This window comes from Spermophilus citellus (assembly GCF_964194105.1).
Source record: "Spermophilus citellus genome assembly, chromosome: 7".
NCBI lineage: Eukaryota > Metazoa > Chordata > Mammalia > Rodentia > Sciuridae > Spermophilus > Spermophilus citellus.
Window position 1 is genome coordinate 140,032,439 of NC_138188.1, and position 25,201 is coordinate 140,057,639.

Consider the following 25,201-nt stretch of genomic DNA (forward strand, 5'->3'; position numbering starts at 1 on the left):
TATTTTGGAAGAAAAATATCCAGCTTATATGTTATTCCCAGTTTATTTCAACAAATTCAACATTATAATTTAAATATTTTAAAAAGCATAATGAAGTAACTGAAAAAGCAAATTGCAATGAATAATAAGACTATATGATTACAAATTTGAGAGATAAAAAAGTGATCCCAAATTTATCGATGATTTATTGAGTAAGAAAATTCTATTTGTCCTTTATTTACCCACTTACAAAGCATGCGCATCTGGAATAATCACATCTGTAAGAATATTTATTTTGTTGGTCTCTATGTTGACATAAAGAACTGTTTATAAAGTTCATTTTAGGTTAATATGGCCTTGACTCAGGGATGGAATTCCTAGAAAGTTTTTCTTAAGCTTTGGGAATTTACATAGATATTATGTCATCAGGGATTGCAAGTCATAATGAACCTGGAAGCGTGAACTTGTTAGTGACCATCGTTATTGGTACTGGGGAGAGATGCTATTTGACAATTAAAGACACGTGGATTCACCAATTCATAAATATATTACATTCACTCAAAATAAGTGTTCATTCCTTAATTCATCCATTTTCCGCCTCCCAAGTCCTCTATATCCTTTCTGCCCCTGTGTCTCCCATTCAATGTCACTTCCTGTCCCTCTTTCTTTACTGTGTTGGCCTCATTCTTAGGTGACTCTCACTGTGTTTTGGAAAAAAAAATGACAGCCTCGGTTAACTCTAGACTTACATCACACATCATTCCTGAAGTTTGAGATTCTAGAAGGGAGGAGGGTTTGTTTTACCCAAACATAAATTTCAATGATCAGAAAGGCTCTGATTGGCTCTGTTTGGGTCACATGCTCATTGGTGAATCCACTTCTCTGTCCAAACCAGGTTTACAATAATTAGACACCCAGTGAACTACAAGAAGATTAACAGAATAAGGCCCTGGTAATGAGTGCATGTGTGAAAGATGTATATATGTATATATGATGGCTATAATTATATGGCTAGGATGCTAGAATTTTGTACCTTATCCTTTCCTTTTTAGCACTTTTGTTTATTATGGTGATACCCTAGCAGTTATAGCATTTCACTATCAATAACTACTACCCAGGGATCTTTCTTTATGACAAAAAGATTAATTTGCTGTAAGTAATGATTCTAATGTAAAACATTTTGTTTTATGATGCAGATGAGAAGCTATAAATATAATTTAGAGAGTTTGAAAATATGTTTTAACATTCACCATTCTTCTCACTAATTAATCAAATTATAAAATTATTCTGTGGTTTCCAGTATATTAAAATAAGTTGTCGTATTTGGAATATCAGTTTATGTTCCTCTCATGAATATGTGTTCCCAAAGGGCTGAAATACAGATTGGCTTAAATAATGTTTGTAATTTATTCTGTGAAGGATGATACCTCCTTCCCTTCACAATGCTTGTTTATTTCCCACAAAGTAAATCTTCTAGATTGTATTTTATCTGTCCCTTATCAAGATGGAGGAAAAAGGACCTGGGTCTTAGTTAAGTGATGCTGATTGGCTATGAAAAGTGATGGCTATCATCAGCAGCCTTCCCAGACACCATACCATGGCTCCAGACAGTCAGCTGGTACTATCACTTTGTCTCAACTATAAATCATAGTCTCATAATGGCCAAGGCTAACACCTTGACATTTTCAAGAACAGTAAAAGACCTGATTAGAATGGAAATCAATTTCATTTCACAAATCTTAGGTTACTACTTCAAGCCTTTTCTTGTGTCTTCTTGAACCTTGTTTGAGATTTCATGATCAGCAGAAAATTATTTGAGTTTTATATTGTGAGTTCTTTTAGCTGCAAAACCATATTCTTACTTCCATCTTCATCCTTAATATAGATAAATTGATTTTTTAAAATTTTATGTAAGAAAAAAATCACTAGTAAGCCAGATTTTATTTTAACCATGGTACATTGTTGGCGTAAAGTTGGTAATAGCAGGAATTGTTGTTCAGTTTTACAAAACTTTTGTGAAATGATCTATGACTTAAAAATACAAGCTATGTACACATATATTCAGATTAACTGTTGATTATCTAATAATAAATCATGTCCAATATTGAGTGATTTTGAAATCAATTAAGCAGGTCTCAACCCTAAAAATCTGAAAAGTATTTGAATTTTTATGTTCTTGCATATCAAAAGAAGGTTTCAAGCATTAAGTTTTTACTATTCTACTACCAGTGTAGAATAACAAGCACTGAATTATGTTAGGTAGGTTCAGATATTAAACTGCATAAGATTTTGGCCATTATACCCAAGTAATAGAAGTAACTACACAGTTTGCTAGTGTGAAAAGAAGTTCTTTTAGGGCTTTTAGGAGTTTGGTATTCAATACTTAAAATTTAAAATTTACTCTGTCTTGTCTTCTATCTTTAAGGGAATACCCTAGTTTCTTCAAAAGACATAGAAGAAGAAAATTACACATACTTAGTATTTTTGTTTGCTCTCTTGCTAAAAGTCATCTAAACTTAGAGAAGTCTTAGGTCTCCAAAGCACAATATTAATGGAGAATTTGGGCATTACTGCTCTCTGTTTTATCAAATTTGGAATTATAACCATGATTCCTGGTAGTGATTTCTCTTCATCTTCATTATTTGCCATCAAAGTTGTTTTAATTCATTCATGTAAATAGGAGTACTCTTTAATTATTAAGTTGATCGTTTTATACAGTCCCACGAACAAGAGAAATTGTAAATAGTTATAGACAGGACACTACAACTCTTAAATTTTATATTCATCCTTCTACCTATTCATCCATTAATTCCTAATATATACAAAATATAAATTCTAAGGTAGGTTGGGAATACATAATGAACTTAGAATTTCTTCCTTTTGGTATAGTATATTATTATGAGAAAATAAGAGAGCCAAAAAATATGAATTCAGAATGTAACAGATCCATTAAAGAAATATAAACACAATGCTTTGGGATTCTAGAAATTACATGCATGGTGCTATGATTTGGATGGAATATCTTCTGAAGGCCCATGTGTTAAAGATTTGGTCCAGGCTTAGTGCTGTGGGTGATAAAGGAACCCTTTGGAGGTAGGGCCTAGTGGCAGTTCTTCAGATCACTGGAGGTGCTGTTTTTAAAGAGGAGATAGTGATATCCAGCCCTTTGTGCCCTCTTCTTCCTTTTTTGTGCAATGACTTGAGGTGAGCAGCTTAGTTCCACCAAGCACTACCACCATGATATGGTGACTTTCCACAGGTCCAAAAGCAACAGGGTCAACTGACTATGGACTACAACTGCAAATAGTGTTGTAGAAGAAAGCCAACAAACCTTTCCTTTTTATAAGCTTATTACTTCTGGCGTTTTATTACCATAACAGACTGCTGACTTACACACATAGTATGAATGTGAAACTGTAGGAAGATAAAAAGAAATAGTGGGGAATTTAGAGGTGATTACATAGCTTTGGAAATCATTTTCCTAGAAACATAGTTGAACACTTTTGAAACCAGAAATCTATTCAGTGTCTGTCTTATTGCTGTCTTTTGAATGACTTCCATTTCTAAGGTAATCTTAAGATGACCATTAGATCTCCACAGAGTTGTTCACTTTTAGGTGATTGAAATTGTGAAAATACCGAATTTTTTCATATGCAACTGAAAAGATAGTGCTTGTGGTCACAAATGGATTTAAACCTACTAGTCCAATATTATTAACCTTACTAGTCTCAAGCTAACTTGGCTCAATTTAATATATTTTCACATTATCTAAAGATAACTAGTTTGTTTACAAAGCAAATTAAACTCTTACTGCACAATGATAACAGATTGTTCATTTTATAAAATCATGAAATGTGAAATTCCAGATAAATAGAAAAACAAAAACAATTATTAATTTAATCACACAGGAAATGAATCCTCTTTCCATTCAGGATGTAATCATTTATTCTCACTCTTTCATCATGTACATGCACTTAATATTTAATTTTTTCATAATCATTTGTAATTTCCTTTTTTTTATACCAGAAATTGAGCTGAGAGCCATAACCCCAGTTCTTTTTATTTTTTTATTTGAGACAGGGTCTTGTTAAGTTACTGAGGCTGGCTTTGAATTTGTGATCCTCCTGCCTCAGCTTCTCAAGCCCCTGAAATTACCAACATATGCCACCATACCCAGCTTGTAATTTCCTTTTTAATTGTTAAGTATTAGATTTAATAATTAAATTTCTCATGTATCATTTTATAATATGTGCATTACATCTTTTTTTTTAACTAAAGTATGTTTGATGGATCAGCTCACAGGTATAGATTTTTTTCCACCTTTTTCTTACCTGATATAAGTAGTACTCTAATGGTAAATAAAGTCTCATATAATTATATAATAATGATCCCCCTGGGATATTAACTGGGATAGATGACAATGGCTTGTGTGCAAACGGTGCCAGTAGAATCAGAAAGACAAGGAGGGATCAGAGAAAAACTTAGAAGGTAGAATAAACAGAGCCAAAAGATTAATTGAATCCTAATATCTGAAATTTACACCAAGATTATTACCTCCCTAAATTACATTCATTTGCTCAATGATTTATTGCTGTAGTGGGAAGGAGGAAGCCATCAAGAACATTGTAAAGGGCTGGGGTTGCTCAGTTGTAGAGCATTTGCCTAGCACCTGTGAAGCACTGGGTTCCATCCTAGCACCACATTAAAAAATAAATAAACAATTCCCCCAAAATGAATTATTGTGTCCATCGACAAATGAAAATATTTATTAAAAAAAAGCAAACAGTCTACAGAAGACTTGAAATACAGAGTAGATTATTATTTTTTTCTTGAATTTATAGAAAATAAATTAGCTCAAACTACTCTGATTTGGAAAAATGGGATCTTGAGAATGAAATGTTTTAATTTTAATTTAAAAAAATCAATCAATCAATCAATCAATTAATTGATTGATTATACCAGGGATTGAACTCAGTGGCACTTTACCCACTGAGCCACATCCCCAGCCCTTTTTTATGTTTTATTTAGAGACAGAGTCTTGCTAAATTGTTTAGGGCCTCCCTAAGTTTCTGAGGCTGGCCTTTGAACTCACAATCCTCCTGCCACAGCCTCCCCAGCCACTGGGATTACAGTATGTGGCACCGTGCCCAATTGAAATGGTTTTACTTTTAACTTCTAAAGTGCATGGACAGAAATATTAGCCTAATTATATGGGCCTGAATCTTGGAATTTATAAATGTTAACTTTAAAAAAGAGAAAAGTATAAGATATGATCTAGAGGCAGTTTCATATAACACAAAGCACCATGAAACTTCCTAGGCTGAAAGAGTGAACAGACTCATCTGCCAGAGAGAAAGAAGAAAATTTGGTATATGTGAGTGACATTCCTTGTTTTCATCCCTGGGGGTAGGTAGTGGGGTAACAGATACCACATAAATGAAGACATAAGGAATATAGTCCCTTCCACTGGAAGATGGTAGAGGCAGCTTTGTATATGATTATAGGAATGACAATTGGAAATAACTGTATACATTTGTACTCTCAACCATTCCCCCAATCCCCTAACTTATCAAATTCTTCTTTAGGCAACTGTGGAAGAGATCTGGAAAAGTTTCCCACCTCTGCAAGAGGTATCGGGGGTTAACTAACAAAAATGGAAGATTCTATGAAGTTTCAAAGGGTCCAAAGCACCAGCCAAAGATAGGGGTTTAGTCAGCAAGTTGCGCTTTCTAAGAGCAAAATTATTTGGTTTAACTTATGAGGAAAGTTTCTTACATTTTTCAATATCCAAAGACCAACATCCTGGGCTGGGATTGTGGTTCAGTGGCAGAGCACTTGCCTTGAATGTTTGAGGAACTGGGTTCGATCCTCAGCACCACATAAAAATAAATAAAATAAAGGTGTTATGTCCATCTACAACTAAAAAAAAAAATTTAAAAAAGACCAACAAATCTGATGCATATTATCAGAAGTTAATTAAGACAAGAAACTAGTGCTCACTTTAATAAGGAGAAAGTAGAAATCAGAGATATCTAACTCTACCTTTATCATATACTAAGTCCTCATATATTCTTAGTCCATGATAAAATGATAGATCCAATAATCACAACCATGTTTCTAGATTAGCTTTTGTATTTCCTTCTTAGTGGTTGAATTAAGAACCTTTAAAAATCTGGACATTTTTTCTTAGTAATTTACCCAAGGGTAGCCTAGGGTTTAGTCTTCCATTTTCTAAATTTCTTTCAAGATTACTTCTTCTCCTTTTGTCTTTTTGTAGATGACCAAGTTCTTGGTCCTTAAGAGTTCCTTTTATTTATTAGCTCAGTCAACAGACACATTATATATCTTTCATATGTCAAGCTGATTATTTTAAATTGCAAAATTATTTTCAGCTATATTTTTTGAATTGTATTTGTTTTGTGTTAATTGTGCATATCAATGCCTTTATGTTGGATGAAGCTTATGCTTCACACCATTCTCACTTATAGATTTAGGAACCTCAATAGAAATAAACAAAGTACACAAACTGGCTATGATGTTAAAGAAAATGAGCAGTGATGGCACAGTTAAAGGCAGACTGTGATAGGTAAGGTCATGGCATAGCTCTTCCAAATCATGGATTTAAAACATTGTGAGAAAAACAGTATGATTAGTGCCTCTAATATCCTTCCTGGGAATTCAAGTGGAACAGAGAATCCAGTGAAATTTGGTGCTTTGCATCATTACAAATCTCATATCTGCAAGCTAATCACGTGTGATAAGGCTAACATGTAAAAAGCATTTGAATCAATAGCTCTTTCAGATTTTTTTTTCCGATAAAATTGCTTCATTTTCTTTCCTAACTAATTAATTCATATAAGTAGAAAGATTAAGAGAAAAATTTATATTGAGAGTAACAGGATCCAAACGGTGTATTAGATTCTGTCGTTTTAGTTGGTATCTTCACAAGCCTTTTAGTAATCAGATCTCAGAAACATCTGTCTTAGAAAGGGATATACCTTCTGGCTTCCATTTACTTAAAAAGGAATTAAGTTAGGGTCATGAGCAAAGGTTAGGTTACTCCTACCTGGAAATTAATCAGAAAATTCATTTTGCCTTGTGGTGTTGCTTTTCGGTCCCTTTGCCTTCTACAGGACACCCTTTATCTTCTTACAATCCTAAAATTCCCTTTCATTTATCATGATACTTTACAGGGATTTTAAGTGATGGGTTTCCATATTTGCATAATTATATATTCAACATGTAATATAATAGGTGAAAGTAAAACATTTTTAAAAGATATGACATCTTAAAGAAAATTTACAGGTATCACAAGTGACTTTATTGACAAATTTTATGTTATATTATTAGTCATATTTCTGCTAGAAGAACCCTACTTTCCATTTTGTGTTTTCTCATTTGCATCACCACAAAGTTATTCATACATATGAAAAGGATATTATTCATCTCCACATTTCTTCCTCTCCTTACTTCAAACAAAATGTGTTTATGGGTTATACATAAACATACTACTATATCTATATATTTATACAAAGAAGTCTAAGAGATTCAATTTTGGCATTATAAGAGCTAGCAAACCTAAGCGATAATATTATGTGCTACACGTGTCTTATTACATCATTAATGACATATTAAAATTGTCAAATACATTGAGATCCAATAATTGTAACTGACAAGCTTTAGCATGATTGGTCTCCGTTGGGAATGATTTTAAAAAACACAGGAATATATTTCTGAATTCTACCTTTAAGTGAAAATGACTGTAGTAAACTCTTGTTTCTCCTTCTGATAATATTTTTACTGAGATGCTATTTTCACAGTACTCATGGTAACTGGCTTCTAAAATATGTATGTGCATAAAACCCTCTCAATTCCAAAATTCAGAAACCCAGTGTCCTTCCAGAAACAGCTACAAAGATGAACTGACAAGAAGAAAAATAACCAATCTGGCAGGGCTTACCTCCCTCTAATGCTTGATTCTTCTTAACTCAATATCCCAGGAAATTAATTCACTTGAAATTTTAGGCAGAGTTCACAAAAAAAAAAAAAAAATCTCTTCCCTACTCTTCAGTTCTACTCCTAACATTTGGAAAAGCAAACACTACTTCAATTCCCAAAAGTTTTGCCTCAAAAATATCTCGGCATTTGGAAAGAAAGGAAAATAGAAAGACAGTGAATTTCATAGACACAAACCTCATTCATTACAATGATGAGGTATTCTAGAACTCCCACCCTTTGTGTCCTATTTTGTCTGTATTTGGGGATGTCATGGAGGAGGAGAAAGAGGAAGCTTATAATTTTTTTCTTTAAAATCAATTCCCATTTAGCAGTTAACAAATGAATCATTTTTCAGCCCAAAGAACATTTTAATTGCGTTTTCCTTTTCAGGAATTGTAGGAGATAATTTAAGTGGATAGACAAGGGTAGGCATGTATAGTATAACCTGGTTTTCTAGACAAACCCACTTGTCCGAGATCAAACGGCTACAGCACATTTAGGGTTACAGTCTCTTTCCCTTCCTCCTTATTCTCAACCACAGTGGAGCTTTTTCCAAAGTTGCCATGGTAACACTATATCTGGCTGCTAGCTCTGTCGTAAGTTATTGAACTGAGACTGGCTTTTGGTTTAGCAGATAATTAGGTTCTGTCTCACAGGTTCATTTTCCTGTGACTGGGACGTGAATATGACCTACAGCTGGCCTCAATTTCAGTGTCACAGACAAAACTTTAACCCTTCCAAGCTCCCCAGGCATACTCCTTAGCCTGGCTAGTGAGGTAGAAGAAGTCCAATGCAGCTCATCCACACCTTGGGGAGGATTACCAAGTCTTCATTTTTATTTTTTTTCTCCAATGATTCCATTAAGGAAAATGTGATCAAGATTGTAGGTATTGGATATTTTCAAAATTAAAACTATATCAAAAATATGATATTCACACATTTTCTTCACAATATAAAAAACTTTTTATAGTCATTATATTTACCTTCTTTAATAAAATTTTAAGTCACCTTGATGTGTCCTCTGTTTCATTTTGGAACTGACAGTATTCAGATTTCAAAAACTTTATTCCAGGAATAAAACTTTAAAAATTTTTTTTTTAGTTGTAATTGGACACAATACCTTTATTTATTTATTTTTAAATAGGCGCTGAGGATGGAACCCAGCACCTTGCATGTGCAAGGTGAGCTTCTTACCGCTGAGCCACAACCCCAGACCAGTTTGGTACTTTTTTATTTGCAGTTTTGAGAACTGCCTACCAGTACATTCATGCCCCTCTCTATATATTTATATATCCTGAATTTATCTGACATTGAAAGTTTTCATTTGGAGTGACAACAGACCCATGTAACAGGGAATACCACCACCATTCTACTAAAATGCCAAAATGTTCACTCAGGGCTTGCATGTTATTGTTTTGGAAAACCAGGTACCTTTTTCAGGTTATATTTGGAAGATTTCAATCAGTTCAAAGATCTGCCCTTTGTTTAGAACAAAGAATAACCTCAACTTTTGGAATAGACATGAAATTCACAATACCCATGGCAACGCAAAGAGCTGTGGGTTTGGAGAAAGAAGATATATGTCCTTGTATGTCAAGCAATGGGAAAGAAACTTGTTTGAAAATGTTGGTGAATATTGCCAAAAACCTTAATAGAGGGATAAGAAAGCAACAAGGGGTAGTTAGCCATATTAAATATGAATATTTAAATATAAATACAAATTAGAGAAATTTCACAGCTGTTTCAGATAGAGAATCATCAATTTTAATAGTGATAAGTGAATTTTGTTAATTGGAAGACTAGAACATTTGTCAATTGTATATGTATGTTGCACGCACCACTTAGACTGTATTCTATTTCAATCCATTCCTTCCATTCTCAATCTCAAGAAAAGAAGAACATCTCAATGGCAGCAGCCTCAGTTTTTGCACCAAATGAGCCCCATGGATAGAAAGCCATAGAGAGGTCTGAGGTCAGGATGAGGAGAGGTTCTATTAAGTAAGAGAAGGAGCTGGTTGGTATGTAAGGAACACAATTGTTGCCGTTATTTTTCAGAGTTTATAATCTGAATACAAAGCACCCGTTCTCTTACTGATGATCAATAAACATTTGTTGAATGTATGAATTCTTCCCTATTCTATATTCCATACAATAAGAACTAAGTTAGCATTTTATTAGAGAAAAAGACTTAGGAAATTGACAAGAATTTTCTGTTAAAAAATTCCTTTAACTGCTTTCTCATGATTCCTGATAACCCTTTATTCCTACACACATGAGGTATCTCTTGTCTGCATTATTGCAACACGCTGCAACTGGTTTTCTTTCCTTTATTACCCACTGTAGTCTCTACTACATAGAGGAGATAAGAGTGCTATACTAAAATGCAAATTGCTTCAAGTCAGCACCTTCCTCATAACTGTTCATTGGCTTTCTATGTCATTAGAATAATACTTCCTTAAATCCTTACTGTGCTTAAAAGCACTATATGACCTTGCCCTCACCTATCTAGCTGACATCATCTTCCATACCTATACTTCTTCTCTTCGGCTCCCTACCTTCCCTTTCCTAAACCAGTAAGCATATGCTTGCTAGAGAGTTTTAGTTCTTACTGCACTCTCTTCCAGAAACACTTGGCTTACTCCTTTATTCTCCTCTCTGCTCAAATGTCAACTCCTTAAGGATGCTTTACTTGAACATCTTTAGAGTACCCTGTTCATTTCCAAAACCTTTCCTGCTTTAAGTTTTCTTTATAGTGCTTATCCCTTCTCAATGTTATTTTAGACAAAAAAGACAAACAAATATGTCACTCTTTCCCACTAAAATATGAACTCTGAGCCAGACCTCTGATTATTCATTGGATATATCCCTAGTGCCTAGAGCCTAATAGGCTGGGCCTGACTAGGTCTCTAATAAATATTTGTGGAAATAATACATGACTTAATGAATAACTGAATAAAGAGGTTTAAGTAGAATGTTTGAGTGTCCCAATCTAAGAGAAACTAAGACATGAATATTTTTCTGACAGTGAATCTTTCCCAACATAATGAAGTTGGGTGAATACACAGGATATAATTTAAAGGCATAGTTTATATTTCTTCAGCTCCTTCCATCAAATTAAGGTAAGACAAAGAAATTTAGTTTATTCTCATCTTGTTCTTATATGAACTGAATCCAAAAGAAGGCATCCTCCATATACCAAACACATTGCCATCCTTGTCTTCATGGAAACCTGTTTTCTGTAAAAATCCAGTTAGTAAGTATTTTTGGATTTTTTAGCCATACAGTCTGTACCAACTACTCTGCACTTCTGTTGAGGTGTGAAAACAGTTCTAGACACACATAAAGAAAGGGGCGTGGCTGTGTCCCAAAAAATGTTATTTCTTAAGATAGGAATTGGGCACATTTAGCCCACAAATCATAGTCAGCTAATCACCAAATCCTCCCAATTATCGAGAAAATTCCTGAAGATCATGGTTTCCTAACTGGCTTCTTTCAAGGGGGCTGGCTAGAGAACTGAGCATGTAAGTGGAACCTGTGAGCAGCATATGAAGTTGATTTCTTTCCTTTCCCCTTATTCATTTAAAGTTAATTCCTAGTTTTGTACTTCCCTGCAAGGGCAGTTATAGGGCCAGGTCAGGTATTCCCCATGACAAAATTTCTTCTTGGAGAACTGATGAGGGATGTATACAATGGAGGCAAAAATTTAACAAGTACCTCTCTGAGGTGGGGAAAATATATTTAGTGATTTCTGTAATATAAATTCACCATGGCGGGCTGGGGATGTGGCTCAAGTGGTAGCGCGCTCGGCTGGCATGCGTGCGGCCCGGGTTCGATCCTCAGCACCACATACAAACAAAGATGTTGTGTCCGCCGAGAACTAAAAAATAAATATTAAAAATTCTCTCTCTCTCTCTCCCTCACTCTTCTTTCTCACTCTCTCTTTAAAAAAATAAATAAATAAATAAATAAATAAATAAATTCACCATGGCCATTTTAAATTCCCAATATGACGTCACTTAATATTGAGTTGTGAAAACATAATCTCCTAAATTCGTATAAGCTGGCTCCAGCCCACCCCTAGATACTATTTAAGGTCTCTCTCGTAACTCTGCTCACTGCCCTTGCAATGTTGGACAAGAGTGGTGAACTTGATGAGAGCAACTGGCTCGATAATCTTTTTCAATGCCAATAATTACAGAGGAACTATACAAATGTAATACTATGTATAAACCTTGGAGCTTAGTGTTTGGCTAAAATGGATACCCAGGAAATGGTAGCTATTACCTTCTTAGTTTAAGTTACTATAAGCATTAAAATTAAATGTTTAGCTACAGACTCAATCCAGTTTAAGCATTTTTGTGTTAATAAGGCCTCTTAACATTGAAGCAACCAAGATAAAGGAGTTTTATGTACTATTCACAATTCTGCCCAGCTCAAGGTTAAGATAGCAATGAAATACTTCAACCAGACCAAAATAAAAAAAAATGGGGGAAAGGTTCCACTTGACTGCAGCTCTTCATAACACTTCACAAGGGTCAAGCTGTGTTATTTTCCCTCAATGTTAAACAGAATGCATCTTAGGAGCATAGTTCAATTATTGATTGAAAAGGAGGTTCAAACTGACTATAATCCAAACAAACACACTCCAATGAGTTCAAGACCAGGAATGGGCCAACAGCAGGGCAAAGGTTTCACTCAAGTCGAAAGGCAAACATTCAATTTGAGTGAATAACATGAATGCCTTATGTTATGTGGACACATGCAGTATAGTTCTAGGCCAGTTGTACAAAACTGGTGAAATAATGGGCAAAATATTGACAGAGGTTTGAGACAAATTGGACATAGATCTGAAAGAAACAAATGAAAAAATATATGGATCTTGAAAGTGATGAAAATGCAATTTTAGTTCTAAACCCTCCGTGTTTGGGAGAAACAGCTAATATATGCTGCTTCGAATTCTACCCATGTGAGTTTTGACCTATTTACCCTCCAGTCTACTCCACCCATCCCCTTTAATCTATAAAGCTGTCTGCACATCTGTCAGAAGTACAACTAAGAGTTTGGTCCATGATGTAAAGTAAGAAGGGGTATATTTCTTTCTACCTTCTGATATTAATTTTTCTCTCTGTGCTTTCATTGGTATATAATTCAAATACAGTTGGTTTTGTAGCACTTGTAATGCTCTGCTTTCTGAGGGCTTTGTTCTAGAATATACATTTTATCAGTGCAACACCTCAGCCACACCCAATTCAGAATCCTTCCTGACCTTCCAAGCATTCTGAGTGGGTTGAGTTTTCTCTGTCTCAATGAATTATTCTGTATGCATTTTGCTATATTTTCTTTTGGTTTTCTGCTTGTGCTAATATTAATGAAAATATATTTTAAAAAGGCATTTTAAAAACTTTTATTATGTATATATATATATATATATATATATATATATATATATATATCCAAATATATACAAATTATGAATAATGAATCTCTCTGTAATTATTACACATAGAGGTTCAGTGATTTAATTTTTATTAAATTATGTCTAATCTGTTTTCTCTATACCTACTATTCTTAACTTCCTGGATGATTTTAAAGCAAATCCAGGCATCCTATAATATTCAAGCATCTTATAGATTTTTTAGTATGTATCTTTAAAAGATAAGCACTGTTACTGAAACCATGATGGCATTATTACACCTACAAATATTTATAATATATCCATAACATAACTAAATATCATATAAATATACACATTTTGTGATTATCTCATTTTCCTTTGTATAATTAGCTTGTTTGAATAAGGATTCAAACAAGGTCCACGTGTGACATTTGTTTGGCTTGTTTCTAAAGTTACATTCAATCTACAGGTTTCCTCTTTTTTCTAATTCACTGCAAATTATTTGCTGATGAAACCGGGTCATTTGTCCTTTAATCTCTCTCATCCTGATTTTTGCTGATTGCATTCCTTCCGTGTCTGTGTCATTAGACCTGTTCTTCTTTCCCTTTATTTCCTGTAAACTAAAAATTAGGTTGGTTAAATGTTTTAGTCAGGTGCCCTTATTTTTTATCATTTTACCAAGATTCATTCATAAATAATGTTTTAATCAGCCTTTTCATGGCTGTGAACAAAAGACCTGACAAGTTATAGGCGAAAAATTTTATTTTGACTCATGATTTCCAAGTTCCACTCCATGGCCACTAATTCCACAGCTCTGTACCTGGGGTGGGTCAGTACATCAAGGTGAAAAGACACAGCAGAGGAAATCATCTCAGAATATGGCAACCAGTAAGCAGAGAAACAGCTCTGTTCACCAGGGACAAAATACAAACCCAAAGGCAAGACCCCGGACCCACCTCCTCCAGCCACACCCTTCCCGTAACTAGTTACCATTCTATCAATCCATATCAGTGAATTAATTCACCAATGAGGTTACAACTCTCATGATCTAATCATTTTACCCCAAAACATTCTTTTTTTTAATGTTTTAGTTTTAGGTGGACACAATATCTTTATTTTTTAATTTTTATGTGGTGCTGAGGGTCAAACCCAGTGCCTCATGCATGCTAGGCAAGCACTCTACCACTGAGCCACAATCCCAGTCCCCAAAACATTCTTTCATTGTCTTACATATCAACTTTGGGGGAAGGGGACACCTAATATCTATACCATAACATCCTAGAAAGAAGCACATAGAAAGCCTGTCTTTATTATGTGATGTAGGAGAAAGTTTGTGATTTTGTAAGTATATGTTATAGTTACTTTATCTAGGAGTTAAACATTTCAAGATCATATGTTCAATTTTACTATGTTATTATTTTATGATATTTCAAAAGTAGCACTTCAATCTCTAGTGATTCTACGAACTGAGAAAGTTCCAGAGCATCCCACTAGTGAATATCAGCTATGGATCATTCCACTCACATGTCTGAAATTGGATTAAATTGTGAAAAAATTCCACAGGAAGTGGCTTGGAATCAAGTATATATTCAGAATTTCTCTACTTTGCAATAATCTTATGTCATTTTTAGAATAAAAAATGAGCAATGTTGTATCAGAACCAGACTTCTTGGTGACCAGAATTTCTGATATAAGGGAAGACCCACAGGGAAGACCAGTACAAACAAGATTAGAGGGACAAGTCAAACATTGGAATTATCTTGTTATGGCATAAAATGAACCATTCACACCTACTCCAAGAAAGTGAAGCATTTCTATCACTGTCCTGGAAAACAGAATTAAGGTAAAAATATGAAGACACAATATGAAAAGCCAATTTTCCTTGCAAAGCACAATAAATATATGTATATTCTTCGAAATGGAGAAAAAGTACATATTATTATTTTGAGAAATGTATGGCTTTTAAAAAGTCACCTTATGGTTACTGCCTTTTTGATTCTTGTTATTTAAAAAAAACTTGTAAAACTTAGTGGTTTATAATTTATAGTTAGCTAGCTCATTATGACAGAACTCTAATCTCATATATATCACTTGTCAGATATTAGAATACATTTTTCACTATTTATTTATTGAGGCTAATAAAATTATAGTTTTTATATGCATGCTTTATTATAGTTTTTATATGGATGTGTTTTATTCAACACTATGGTTTTTGTACAAATATTCCAATTATTCAACAATGCATCACTAGAATTAGACCTCTTTTCTATTTTGAAACACTTGGAGAATATCTTATTTTGACTCGGAGAGCTGAATTGTAGGTTAATGAGTTCTTTTCTAGATCTGAGGTTCTTTGAATCTATTTTAATTCCACATCAGGAATTGAAAAGGTTTTCCAGGAAGAGTTATATAAATCCACAAACTGAAATATGGGAGTCTAAGACCTACTTTTTCTATTTCTGTTTGCCTATTGCTTTTGTCCCAAAGTAAGAATAGAGATATATTGCTTTTTTCGACATATTGCTTGTTATAGCTGATTAACATTTTGAATACATTTTTCTATGTGTTAATTAAGCTCTTTCATCTAATATGTGATTTTAAAATTATTCTATCAAGTAATATTAAACTTTTCACTGTTAGGAATCTAGAGAAGACTGAGATTTTAGGACAAAAGTTTGAAGTTGTTGTAAAAACAGACAAGAATAGCCATAAATAACTGAGTTTTTAATTTCTACAGAACAATGGCAATAAGATAATCTGAACAAAATTGAATCAGAGATTGTTATACTTATCATATGAGAGGAAATTTTATTTAAAATATTATTTTATAGTGGTGAAAACACAACGTTATCAACCCACTTAACAGATTTTTAAGTGTAAAATACATGGTCATTGGCTATAGACAAAATGTTGCACTGTGGATTTCTAGGGCTTATTCATTTAGCTTATCTGAAATGTTATGTGTGTTGGATAGTAACTCCTCATTTCTTCCTACCCACAGAGGATGGCAACTGCTATTCCACTCATTGCTTCCACAAATTTTACCATTTTTTGTTCCTCACCTAGGTAAGCCATGTAGTCATTGTCTTTCAGTGATGGAGGCATCAGTATTGTTTATTGAAAAATTTTCTTACTTTTTATGGTGGGCTAATATTCCATCATTTATACCACATTTCTTTATTTATCTATTTTTTTTTGATGGACATTTAGGTTGTTTCCACATCTTGGCTGTTGGTAATAATGCTGCGATGAACATGAGAGTAATATCCCTTAAAAATCCTGATTTCAATTATTTTCAATAAATTCCCAGCAGAGGTATTGCTGGTTCTCATATGATAGAATTATTTACAATTTTGGAAGGAACCTTCACCTGTTTTCCATGGCAGCTCCACCATGTTGTATTACCAACAGTATAGAAGTATTGCCATTTCTCCTCATCCTCACCAAAACTTTTCCTCTCTTGTTTGTTGATAATCCATATCCTGACAGGCTTGAGGTGGTATTTCCTTGTAGTTTTGATTTGCATTTCACTAATGACTAATGTTATTAAAAGTTTTTCAAATACCTGTTAGCTATATGTTTGTCTTCTTTAAAGAAGCATTCATTCAAATTTCTAGTTCATTTTTAATTATGTTGTGTTTTGTTACTGAGTTTCTTATGTATTTTGGAATGTGATAACTTATTGGAGGAGATTCTTATTTTTTTTTTAATTTCATATTTCATAGCATCTCAGACCCATGAAATTAGCTATATTAAAGTAAGTGATTTTGTGTTGCTTACTCTGACAATACTGATTAGAAAATTAGCAGAAATTGGTGAAATGCAGCTTATATGAGGGAGCAGGCTACTTTTTATTGGTTTAATTAAACCCAGGTTCTGAGAGATTTACTCAATAACTTTAAATTCAGTTAAGTAGAGAGTCATGGCAGTTACTCAGAAAGCCTAAGAAGGTATATTTCAGCAGCTGTTTATGTTGACAGCATTCAGTGTAATTGTAGTATGAAAACAAGTTTCATGAGATAAATTTCTTTTTTGAATATGCAAGTAAATATATTTTGCATTAAATTCAATTGTCATGTGTGCAGTTTATGTTCTTATGTGACAGTTATAGATTTTTAAATATCTATTTATGATTCATTTGAAAAGGTTTTACTATAATTTGGTTGAGTTGTAACAATGCTTATTCTCATTGTACATTATCAGAATTCTATATTGATGATAAAGTAGTTTATCAGAAAAAAAGCATATTCTCCGTTAATACTTGAAAGTAAGCATCACTTAGTATAATCCTGATAATGATGAAAATTTATATAGGAGGATGTCACCTAGGAAGGAAGCCACCACTTCAGAAGTTTAAATATTCTCTTAGAACCCTCTTTTCTTCTATTTTTTAAAAATTATGTATGACCAGTGAATTGGATTGTGTATTGAAAACAATCATTCTTTTGGGGGGCGGATACTGGGGATTGAACACAGGGGAACTTAACCACTGAGCCACAGTTCCAACTCTTTTTGTATTTTATTTTGAGGCAGTGTCTTGCTAAGTTGCTTAAGACCTTGCTAGGTTGCTGAGGCTGGCTTTGAACTCATGGCCCACTTGACTCAGCCTCCTGAGCCACTGGGATTATGGGCATGTGCCAACATGCCTGAAGTGATTTGGTATTTTTAAGTAAAACAAAACTAATAGATCTTTGTAAGTTTCAAATCTAAGAACTTGACCTATTACACATGTAAGGGGTGTTTGCTAGTTGAAATGTTGAACAAATAACAAAATTGTAGAATCTTAGAATTATGATACTTTAAAGACCAGTTGCTTTCTCCTGGAAGCCTGGAAACTTTTAGAAATAGAATTAACATTTTCTAAGGTGGAGCATTTTATACACAGCCAAAGACACCTTCAGATAGGTCTAATTTTTGAAAAGTTTTTTCATATACTGAGCCAAATTTTGTCTTTGGAGCAATACCAAATATGATGACATGACAGTCATATTGAAGGTTAGTTTTCATGCTCATCTATCCTACAAACCATTAATTTACTATAATAAATTTTCAAGAATCTTAAAATTATGGCATAACTATTATGCATGTACATGGACTTAAGGATACAGTTCTTAAGATCACAAAGTTCACCTGAGATATTTTTAGCCAGACTGTAGTAAATTAGTCCAATCACAGAGTTATAGGGAGGAGTCCACACAAGACCACTGTTACTTCTGACATCACCTACAAGTTGGGGTTTTCAAAAACAGTCTTCAGTTTTCAATGAGACTCAGAACTTACCAAAACTTATTATGCCCACAGTTCCATTTATGAGAAGGAAATAATACAGATAATCACCCAAAGGAAGACACATGGTACAAAGGTTGGAAAGACTCCAAATGTGAGTCTATTGTCTTCAGAGTGTGCTCCCCTTTCAGTTGATGTGGGATCACATATGTCTTGGCCTCTGTTGTACTACAGGAATAGAATCCCACAGACTGAGAGCTATTTATAATACGCAAAAATATATTTCTTACAGTTTCAGAGGCTGGGAAGCCCCGACTGAGGAGCCAGTGTCTGGTAAGGGCCTTTTTGCTGCATCATCCCATGGCAGAAGGCAGAAAGGCAAGAGGGTAAGGGGAAGGAAAAGAGTGGGGAGAGAAAGAGAGAAAAGGTGGCTGAACTCCCCCTTTTATAATGAACCCACTCCCACAATGATGTCACTCCATTAACACCACCCTCATGGCCTGTTCACATCTCATTAGGCCTGTCTCCCAACACTGTTGCAGATGTGATTTGGTTTCCAACACATGCTTTTGTGTGACACATACACATGGGCTATTGGCAACTGGGGAAGCTCACCTGGGATCTTGAGTTTCATCTTTATTTGGGTTTAATTACATAGGTGTAAAGTGAGTAAGTGTTATACTAGATTGTCCAAAGGGCCCACAATAAATATCAAAGACATTCCTATCACTTGGAAAAGTTCAAGGGTTCAGTGGCTACCTCCCAGGAGCCAGGTACAAAGGCTCAATCTGTTATAGTGAGGCCAATTTTCTTTCTGTGTAGTATCATTTATCATCTTACATGAGATATAGTTTTAGAAGCTCAACATATCTTCACATATTTCCCTAAATGATCTCTAACTTATCAGTTTTCTTTTTAAAATATATATAACTCCTCTTGTTTGTCTTCAGAAGCTATGTCTATATTGAAATACTGAATTCCCACTAGAAGGTGTTAAATAATATTTAAGACTTTGGCATCAGAATACTTAGAAAGCCCTGATGTTTGCAGTCATTGGAACTTAGAAGTATTATATATTCTTTTTAAGCTTCAATTTCCTCATAGATAACATGTTATCAGTAATGCTCATTTCTTATTTTTGTAGAGGCTAAATGATATCGCATATAAAATTATTAGTGCATCATAGGAGCTTAATATTAGTGTTTTTTTTCTGTGAAAAAATACTGGGCAGTCTGAGTTTGTGTTTAAGAGATATCTTAAACAATGCTTGCCTATAAAATCTGTGCATATTATTTTTTAAAAATCTTGAATTCAATTGAATTCATCAAATATTTATTGAAGTCCAACTGGGAAGTGCAAAGCATTATGCTAGTGACTGAAAGGGAAAAAGACAGTTTCTGCCTTCCTGGAGTGAAATATTTTCATAAATATCTTTGATATAAGCAAACTGGAATAGATGTTAAATATATAGCTGGTATAATGATGGAAGTCTGAGAGACAAAAATCTAATTGGTATTATTGGGAGAATGCTTTTCTGAAAAAGTAATGTCACTAGGGCTCCAGAGTACCAGCAGAGTTTGGATGGCACTTTTGAGAATAATAAGTACATTATTTCAAAACTTCTAAATGAATTTACTTGTTACAAAAGTGAATTTTAAAAGATATAAACAAGTTATTCATGACTTTAGAAAAAATGTTAAGTTAAAAAAAATATTGTCTTGTATCAGAGATAAGAGTTCTCCACAATAAATGGCCATGTTAAGAAATAAAACTTTAGCCAAAAATATAATATTTGCATTAAAAGTGTCTTGTTGACCTTATTGGTATGCAAAAAGATTGCTTCCGTGTTTTGTACTTTAAGAACCCAGGAGATTTTGCTCAATTTCTGAAATTCACTATGTCACCTTTTGAATTCAAGGAAATTGCATGTAGATTTTATTTGAAGCATTTTGAGAATTGTGAAGGAATTAAACATGATTTATTAATTCATCAGAGAATTCATTCAGCAACTGTCCATTAAATGTATTTTCTGCACCAAGAACTGTTCCAGACCCTGGGAAAAAAGTCTAGATAATGCAGACAAAATTCCTGCCTTCTGGGGCTGGGGTTGTAGCTCAGTGGTAGAACATTTGCCTAGCATATGTGAGGCACTGGGTTTGATTCTCAGCACCACATATAAATAAATAAATAAATTAAAGGTCTATTGACAACTAAAAAAATATTTAAAAAAATTCCTGCCTTCTATGGGAGACTGACAAATAAAAAGTGAGTAAATATGTAGAATGTTTGATGGTATTTGTGCTCTTGGAAAAAGTGAACATAGCACCATGAATAATAGAGGATATTGGAGAAGGGTAACATTTGCTATTTTATGTAAGTTGTTTAGAAAAGACTTTGTGACAGACAGCTGAGAAAGGACAATTCCTAGTGTAGGAGCATGTTGGGGACATTTCTAAGGGCTGGAGTTCCGGGTGGAGGAAACAGCAAGAACAAGGTTCCTGAGTTTGGAGTGTGCTTGGCATTTTTCAGAAAAAGCAAGGAATCCAGTACTGTGGTAGAAGAGTGATTGAGAGAGAAAACATGGGAGCTTACAATTAACATCAGAACTTGTAAACCAGGTGTGACAAGTGCTATCTCTGCAAACTGACCCATGACTACTGTCAAGCTTCCACTTACCTCTTGAGCTTGTGTTCTGCAACACCTGTGCTGTCCAGTATGGACCTGAAAGCCATATGTACCTATCGAGAATATGGATTTAGCTGGTTCAAATGGACAGTGTGAAATGTAAAAATATCTCAATAATTTTTATATTATTTAGTAAGATAAAAATAAATTCATGTGCATTTTTCTTATAATGTTTTTGAAATAATTCTAGATAGTTGTAAGAAATAATACAGAGAGATTTTGTGTACCTTTTATCCAATTTTTCCCAATGGTAATGTCTTGCATAGGCATAGTTAAAATAATGCTACTAGGATATTGATAGTGACACAATCTTATATGTAATTTTCTAGTTTTAATTGCACTATGTGTTTATATGTGTCTGTATGTGTTTTTATTGTACAATATAATTTTATTATAAGTGTAGGTTTATATGTTCACTACCACATCAAAATGCAGAATAGTTCCTTATGTAGTTTTCCATGGTACAGATGTACCAGTTTTATTCAACTACTTACATGTTGAAGAACACCCTAGTTCATTCCAGATTTGGTTATTTTGTAATACTACTATTATGAATAAAACATTGCTATAGTGAGTAAGTACATTTGTGTGGTTTTGTTTTTTTTTTTTTGTGTGTGTGTGTGTGAACATGAGTCTTCATCTATCTGGTATAAATGCTCATGTGTCTATTTTTGTGTCATAGGTTAATTGAATTTTATATTGCAAGAGACTGTGAAATTCTGTTTCAGAGTGGCTGTACTTTTCTGTTTCTTTTTAATTTTTCAAAAATTTGCTTACTAGAAAATTTAAAATTTCATACGTGATTTCTCACATTCCTGTAGGACAGTGCTGTTCTGGTCTAGAGCAAGGACATTTTCTCTCCCTCAGATTCTTCCCATGTGCCTTTCTCTCTGTAGTGTATCTCCATTATTCCTTCTCAAATGCACGTGAACTTTTATGAAACAGTGGTTAAGAGAGGAATCCAAATTTAGATGGCCTGGGTTTGGATCTTGGATATACTTTTTACCAGCTGTATGATTTCTTAAGGTATTTAATGCCTTTGTTCCTCATTTTTCTTATCTGTGAAAGGGGCAGTTGTAGTATACTGATCTGACTGATGTGAGGACTAAATGAGTTATCAAATGTGAATTTATTTCCTACTGAGACACTTCTGACCTTCTGCCCTAGAGAAGGTTTAAATCTTCATATGGGGCTTCCATTGTAGACAACACCCTGACCGAAATTGTAATTGTATGACAATTTCATCTCTCTCCTGCTAAAGGACTGAATATCATCTACCTGATTCAGTGCTAAGTCCTCAGTGATAGCAGAGAACTGGGCAATGGAGATACTTAGAATGATTGAAGGAGTAAATTTACTACAATGTAAGCATTTACTTGTCTGCTTAAAGTGTGATTTGAATTAATTTCTTCTATTTTTTTTTTAAAAAAGATATTATTCATGGTCTCAGATTCAAAAAATAAGGTCTCTAACTGTAAGTTGTATGAACAGTTTTTATATGAGGATTCTATGTGGAGTAAAACTGTTTTTGTGCAATGGCAGAATTAAAGGTAAAAAATTCAGAAGATTCCTATTTATAATATGATACTCTTTGATAGATTTGATTAATTATTCAGTTTAACTGATTATTTTATTATTATGCTGAGATTCCTTAAGTTAAATAAAATTCATGTTACTTAACTTCTTCTTTGGGTTTTAATGGGCCTTTTGAAGACTGAACCCCCAAAGCTCCAGGAGGTGACAGTGTCATAGAAGTACTTCTTCATACTTCTGTTGATAATTTTATCTCGTTATTCCAATATTTAAGAAGGCATTAATTAGGCAAAGTCTACATTATTTTTGGAAAGGCAGAATAAACCATGTCATAACACAGATGATTTTCATTTACCTACTCTATTTAAAACCCACATGGTACATCATCTATCATTGTCAACCACATACATCTTTTACACACACACATACACACAGACACACACTGAACACACACACAAATACACACAGTTAGCTGCCTTTATCTTCTCACTTACTGAAGTTGGTTACTATGTTAGATAGAACAACGACATATGGTCACTTTGACCCAGGTGAGTGAGGCTTCTGCTCTCTAACTATTAATTCTGTGTCTTGAGAAAAATAATTAACATGTTTCACCATTGATTTTATTTACAATATAATAGGAATGACACCCAGAGGAATTGCACTGATGACTATATTATTCAGTTTTTTGCTATTGTGATTTACCCAACAATAACAAGTTACAGGAGATAGTTTATTTTGGCTCATGGTTTCAGAGGTTCAGTCCATGGTAGGCCAACTCCATCGCTCTGAGCTTGAGGTGCAACAGAACATCCTGATGGAAGGGCATAGTGGAAAAAAGCTGCTTACCTCATTATAGCCAAGAAGCAGAGAGGAAGTGTGAGGAGCCAGAGACAAAATATAAACCTAAGGATAAGCCCGCAAGTGACTTATTTCTCCAGCCACACACCACTTTCCACCCAGTGCAGTCACCACCCAGTATAGCAGTCCTTTCAAAATATCAGTCCCTCAAATGATTCAATCCACTGATTACGTTACAGTTCTCATAGTCACCTCATGCATTAAAACATGAGCTTTGGGGGGGCATACTTCATAACCAAACCACAACAATGACTAAATAAAAGGGTTACTCTGTAGATCCTTTATAAATTAATATCTGCTTATTTGATGGTAACAGGCCATGCTCTGATTTCTCTCTCTCTCTCTCTCTCTCTCTCTCTCTCTCTCTATATATATATATATATATATATATATATATACACACACACACACATATATTCATTTTCTTAATTTTTTCCATGTGTCTTCAAAAGCATGTATCTTTAGAACAATATTATGTATTAGGAATACTGAGTATTAGAAATGTAACTTCACACAGTTATGTGGCAACTCAGTGCCAAAAAGCTATGGGTCTCAAGTTGAAAGTGATCCAAATATCCCTTCTCTTCATTTAAATATTTTAGTTTAAATTTATACTGAAGCATATTGAATTGTAAAGAAAGAGGATGACATTTTCTAGCTGGATTAATGAATTTTAATAGTAGGTTAATTTGTACAGAATAACATAAGATCACTAATATTGATAGAATATTTACTTGGGTGTGCAGCACAATATTAAATATCAATATTATTTTATTTTAGTGTGCTAATACATGTAGCTACTATAATCATACCTATTTTACTCTTGTGAAAACTGGCTAAGAGAGATTAAAGTAGTGGCTTAAGGTCAAAGAGGTAGTAATTATTTAAACCAGAATGTGAAGCTGTGTAACAGGAAGGTTTAAGCCTTTCCTGGTGATTCATGCTGCTATTATTGTAATAATTTAAGTTGATTATTTGGGTTAATCATGGAGAAGGTGAGGTTCCCTTTTGCTTTCATATAATATATTCAACATTTTTCATTCCCATATAGTGTGGTAAAATGAAATCATGTTCTCTCTCTTCTATGCCTTTATACTTATTGTGTTTCTATGGCCTTTATAAATAAATCAAATCATAGCAACAAACCTTTGCCTGAAGTGACTCAATAATTCCAGCTCCTTCTCACATTTTGTTGTTGCAAGCTAAGGACTTTGTGAAGTTCATCATAAATACCTATATGCCAACAATATTTAGTTTACATTATCAGGTTAATTCCAAATTATAGCTATGGAAACCATAATACATTTTAGACAAATCACTTCTACCACATTTTAATAGATCTATATGCACAGTTACCTTCCAGAATAACATTATTCCATGTATTATTCTTTTTAATTATAATATTAAATCTTGATTTAAAGATTATTATTTGTTTGGCCATTTATTTACATATTACACATGGGCCTCTGAAATTTGTTAGCTTTTTTTCTACTGTATATCTTCTCCATGAAGATAGTGTTTATA

The 25,201-nt window shown here is 33.8% G+C and overlaps 1 protein-coding gene across 4 annotated transcripts in view; it reads left to right on the plus strand.

Moving 5' to 3' along the window:
• LOC308653452 (uncharacterized protein) overlaps nucleotides 1-22,623 on the plus strand; it is a 697,023-nt gene extending 674,400 nt beyond the window's left edge. For all 4 annotated transcript variants that reach the window (XR_014023041.1, XR_014023042.1, XR_014023043.1 and 1 more), the window contains 4 exons: nucleotides 15,004-15,215; nucleotides 16,374-16,438; nucleotides 18,891-18,931; nucleotides 21,128-22,623. The gene's annotated coding sequence lies outside the window, so the exon portion shown is untranslated. The remainder of the gene's footprint in view (nucleotides 1-15,003; nucleotides 15,216-16,373; nucleotides 16,439-18,890; nucleotides 18,932-21,127) is intronic.
• The last annotated feature ends 2,578 nt before the right edge of the window (nucleotides 22,624-25,201 follow it).